This window comes from Dama dama, chromosome 13 (genome assembly GCF_033118175.1).
Source record: "Dama dama isolate Ldn47 chromosome 13, ASM3311817v1, whole genome shotgun sequence".
Classification (NCBI taxonomy): domain Eukaryota; kingdom Metazoa; phylum Chordata; class Mammalia; order Artiodactyla; family Cervidae; genus Dama; species Dama dama.
The window spans coordinates 28,711,279-28,716,909 of record NC_083693.1 but is presented as its reverse complement, the minus strand read 5'-3'; the positions used below and the strand labels follow the sequence as shown (position 1 = coordinate 28,716,909).

The following is a 5,631-nucleotide window of genomic DNA, read 5'->3' as shown; positions in this document are numbered from 1 at the left end:
ATGGATGACCTAGACCTGCACAACATCACAACGTCCACGTGACCGTCCTCAGGCCTGGGCTCTCTGACCATCATCATGGGCTACTTCCTCCGCCTGCTGCAGCTGCTATCCACCTGCGTGGCCTTCTCACTGGTGGCTGGTGTGAGCACTTTGCAGGTGGCCGCAGGTAACTGGTCCATATTTGTCTGGTGCTTCTGCTTCGTTGTGACCCTCATCATCCTCATAGTCGAGTTGTGTGGGCTTCAGCCCCGCCTCCACCTCTCCTGGGACGGCTTTCTCATCACCAGCGCCTCCTGTGCCACCTTCTTATGCCTCTCAGGCTCCATCGTCTTTGCCACCGCCTGCATCCAGTTGCTGCCTCACAGCCCCTTCGGCAACCATGCCATTGCGGTCACTGCCTTTTCCAGCCTTGCATCTCTGGCTTATGCCGCTGAAGTGGTCTGGACCTGCGCCTGGTCTGGAGAGTTCTCCTGCTCTGTGCTCACTTTGCCAGGCCTGCTTCACAGGCTGGAGATCTTTGTGGCCTGTGTCATCTTCGCCTTCATCAGCAGCCCCCACCTGTACGTGCACCAGCCGGCCCTGGAGTGGTGTGTGGCCGTGTATTCCATCTGCTTCCTCCTGTCAGCCGTGACCCTCCTGCTGAACTGGTACAACTGGGACAACAGGCTGCCTGTCCCCGTCCCCCTTGTGCATTTGGGGCTGACCCTGCTCTCCGCCCTCCTCTACGCCTCGGCTGTGGTCCTCTGGCCGCTCTACCAGTTCAATGGGGAGTTTGGTGGGCAGCCCCAGAGGTCCAGTGATGTGAGTTGCCATGATAAACTCACCTACTATATGTGTACCTGGGACCAGCGACTGGCTGTGGCCGTCCTGACAGCCGTCAACCTGCTGATTTATGTGGTTGACCTGGTGGACTTGGCCCGCCGCTTTTTTTATCAGCTTCTGAGGCTCTGCATCAGGCCCCCTGATTCCCTCTTGTTGTCAGTGGAGGCATCTTCACCAAGCTCAGTCGTCCTCTGATGCCTCTTCCTGGCTCCCTCTCTCCCTCCTCACATCCTTCCCCATTCATCTCACTCTCTTTTCTGTTTCCTTCCCTCCTTCTGCTCTGATTCCTTCCTGGGCTCTGGTGTGGTTGCCCATGTTCTCTTTTGTCTCTTTCTCTTGCTGTTCCGTCTTTCCTATATTTTCTACTCTTTGTCCCTTTTCTCATCATTCTTAGTTTTCTCATCTCCTGTGTCCTGACCACCTCCCCCCATCTTTCTTCTTCTGACCCATCAGGACCTGAGACTCCTTCATTCTCTGCCCACCGCCCCCTCCCACCTCCTAAGGTGCTGACTCCACAGCACACAGCCCTCTGTGTAGCTGTTCACACCCCTGGCCTCTGGAGGCTCTGGTTGTCTGTCACCCTGGCTGTGTCTTAGTTGGTACAGATGTGTGGAGTGGGGTGAGTGCAGGTAGCTAGGGATTGGACCCCCTTTCTCCCAGTGGAGGGGGTTGTACAGTGTCATTGTTGTTCAGTCTCTCAGCCGTGTCCATCTCTTTGCGACCCCCATGGACTGCAGCACACCTTGCTTCCCTGTCCTTCACCATCTCCTGGAGCTCGCTCAAATGCAGTCCATTGAGTCAGTGATGCCATCCAACCATCTCATCCTCTGTTGCCCCCTTCTCTCCTGCCTTCAATCTTTCCCATCATCAGGGTCTTTTCTAATGAGTCAGCTTCTTTTTAAGATAAAACAAAATCTCTGGAGGTTGATAATTTCCAGTGGGTGGGAGTCTTGAAGCAGAGACCTTGGGTCCCTGGGCCCCACCTAGTGCTCAGCCCCACCTGAGATTGGCTCCAGAATTTTTGCAGGCTCACTAAACCCACTGCCTAGAGGGCTTCTTAGAGAAAGTTGTGATGACTTCTATCCCAATTACTTTCTGGACATCGAAGTAGGAGCTGGCAGAGAACCCCAGGGTCTTGAAGACATCTGTCTGCAGTGTTGGTGAGGGGCAGCAATGTGGCCCTCCTGCCTCAGTGATCAGAACAGCAGGTCCCGCCTCTGCAGGGAGAAGAGTGTGGCCCCTGCAGCCTTAAAGGTGATGTTAGCCTGGATTTTTTTTGTTTCTTTATTTTTACTGATCAGGAAGGCAAAAATTAGTGAATATCCCTATTCCTAAAGGGGAAGTTTCTTTTCATTCTTTTTCCCAGTGGGGTTACTTCAGAGGGTGGAAATTGCCTCTGCCATAGTGAAAGGAATTACAACCCTGACTGATGCACATAGAAGTATGATTCTGTGTGTCAGTGGCTTTCTGTGATGCTTCCTGCTTCTCTGGGATTCATGAATAAGATGGTCTATATGAATATATAAGTATGTATATCTTATTCCCAGGAGCTCCTGGTTTCCACCAACCCCCTGCTGTCAATCATAGAGAAAATCTTGTCCCTTCTCCACAACCAGGATGTACTTTTTTAACCTCAATATTAAGATAAAGGAAAACAAAACAAAACAATGCCTCCTCCCCTCCTCACCAATCAAGAGATCCTAATTAACCCAAATTGATCTAGAGCTCAGGAGAGGCCTTGCAGATTTCCCTCCTCACCCACCCAACCCTGGGTGGGTCCCTGGTGGGATCCCTCCCACTGTCTCCCCACCATCACCTGAGTTAGGCCTTAGGGAGTGGACCATCTCTGGGAAACTAGAGTTTAGACCACACCCCAATGCCCAATATCCCATCAGATAACTCTTAAAAGGCTCCTGCCAGCTCCTAGATGTCTTCTTTAATAGTTTGTGCCAGGGACTTCCCTGGTGGTTCACTGGTTGAGACTCCTGGCTTCCACTGCAAAGGGAGTGGGTTCTATACTTGGTCCGGGAACTAAGGTCCCACCTGCCGTTCAGCGCAGGCAAAAACATTTTTTTTAAAAAGAGTTGTGTGCCTGTGTGCACGCACAGCGTGTTTGCCTATGTATGAGCATGCGTGTCCGTGTGCATGCTGGCATTGGCACCAGCAGCCCTTTGTATAACTGTGGTGAGGAAGTCACCCCAGACTTTCTTCCTCTCCTGTTCTCAGCCACAAAGCCTCAGAGCCCAGCATAGTAGCTTCACCAGGGCCAGAGGGGCCAGGCAAGCAGAGTTGTGGGGGAGGGGAGGGGTAGGACCCCCACTGCTGCCCCTAACTCCTGTACTGGGATGAAGCATGTGATCTTCAACCAGTGGCAGGTGGGGTGAATGGGGAGGGCTCCCAGGAGGTGGTCCCTATCATGAGAAAATCTTAAGAAGGATTAAAAAAATTTATATTTAAGGCAAGATGAAAATTTCAGCATAAAATTGTTCTTTGACCATTTGAGCCTCCTCCCTCCTCTTTAGAGTGCATTGTACATCTGCAGTATGTGTTAACCAACCTCTCTGCTCAGCCATAAAGGTGATCTTTTCTTCTTATGGCCTCCGCAACATAACTCCTTAGAAGATTAACACAATTTATGACCTTATTAATGTCATAGCTGTATTATTTATATTCTGCCTATTTTACCAGATTATTGTTTCTTGCATTGCCAAATGTGTGATTGAGCTTCTGGTAAAAAATAATGTTGACCTGAAATGATTGACCTGATGTATACTCTATAAGATGCTTGACTGTCACAGTGTGACTCTAGATATGGGAAGAGGCAATAGGAAAGAGCCATTTTTTGGAGCTGACAGTCTTGTAAGACAGGTGGTCCAAAGGATTAAGGCTACTGTTACCATGACTGGGTGAGTAATAGCACTTGAGTGACTAGGAATTAACAGTCTTAGTGACCTGCGACAAAATGGCCACAAAATGCTTCCTAAATCCTGGTCAAAATTAAGATAAAAAAGGAGAGGACTGTGAAATAAAAAATGTCACCCACCACTCAGTTCTACAAGAATCACCATAGTCATTGACCTACAATCCACCCTGGAAGGGATTTAGGTCGAACATCAGGATGAGACACTGTGATTTATTAAATTGGACCTCAGATAGCAAGAGTTTTTCAAGAGAAATCTTTATGAACCCAGTTTCTTGCATCTTCCCATACTTAGAAAAGCACTAAAACCGTTAACTAAGGGAGCTATTCCTCATGAAGAGCAGTTAACATTCTACCAAAACTATGTGCTTGGTTGCATGTACCCCTTTCCTGAAATCACATACATACTGGCCTCTCCCCTTACCTCTTCAGAACAGTTTCATAGCTTCCAGAAATTTTGTCGCTCGGGTCATATTCCTTGTTGTTGCTGTTCAGTTGCTCAGTTGTCCGACTTTTTCGACCCCATGAACTGTGACCCACCAAGTTCCTCTGTTCATGGGATTTTCCAGGCAATAATACTGGAGTAGGTTGCCATTTCCTTCTCTAGGGGATCTTCCCGACCCCGGGGTCAAACCTGCACCTCCTGCATTGGCAGGTGGATTCTTTATGGCTGAGCTCAAATAAAAAACTCTACTTCTTTCTTAGATTGACTAATGATTCATTTTTCACCAACAAAAGCAAGCATACACAGACCTCCCCAGGCTTCCTTGATGGTTCAGTGGAATCCCAGAGTAAGAGAGACAGGCATATCTGGGGTCCACCTTTGGGTTCACAGTCACATGTGGTCCAGCCTCCAGTCCAGTGGTCCCACCTCTGGCTGTGGTCTGGTCCCCTTAGGGATGAACCATAATGAGAATGAAGAGCAGAATCCAAGAAATCTGGTTTCTAGTTCTAGTTCCACCACCATATAACAGATGAGTCTTGTCCCTGATCTGAGTTTCAGTTTCCCATTTATAAAATGAGCAGTTTGGGCTAATATCATAGTTTTTGAGCTGTGCTTTCCAGAGCCCTTGGTTTCTGGTGAGGTGATAGGAGCTGAAAATAGGGTGTTGGCCTCACCCACCGCTTTCTCTAACCAGAGCAGCCTGGTGAGAATCAAGGTCCCACTCAAGATCTCACTTGAAAATAAGATTGGAAAGATTGGAAACAACTCACATGGTCATGTTTAGGGTGCGGTTAGTAAACCAAGGTGTAGACAGAATACAGAATACTATACAGCTGGGAAAAATGAGAATGCTTTCAAAATAATGATAAAGAAAAAGTTCCAGTATACCCTAAGTAAAAATAGTAAGATACAGAAAAATATGTTATATCCTTTTTTAATGTAAAGAGAGTGGGAGAAATAAAAAATAAACCTGTATGTACTTGATCTGTATCATGAAGCACTGGAAGGGCTCCCATGAGTGCAATGGAGCAGTCACTACCTGGCACTGATGAGAGAGGGTAGCTGAGGGGAGATTGCATGGAGCCACATGTGGAAGCGAGGTTTTCTCAATATGTGGCTTTTTAGAGCATTTTGATTTTGAAACATGTAAGTAAATTACCTTTAAGAAAACAAAATTTAAGTTTGAAAAATAGACCAAGTGGAAAAGAAGGGTCAGGAGAGGAGTAGTTGGCAACTGGTCTCCATGTTCCCTGCAGCCTTGATGAACAGGCTGGTGGAGGAGCTGAGAGACGCCTGCATGGGTCTGTCTCCAAAGGCAGAGGGAAGGGAGGTGCCTTAGGTCCAGGGGCCTGGGGAGGGGGAGCTGTGGCCCCGAAGCCCACCTGTTGGATTCCCAGGGCCTCCCCCAGCCCTTTAGCAGAAAGAGTTGATGGAGAAGCCCTCT

General features: G+C 48.4%; 1 pseudogene; it reads left to right on the top strand.

Moving 5' to 3' along the window:
- Positions 1–1,017, top strand: LOC133067989 (myeloid-associated differentiation marker-like; annotated as a pseudogene).
- Positions 1,018–5,631: the final 4,614 nt, after the last annotated feature.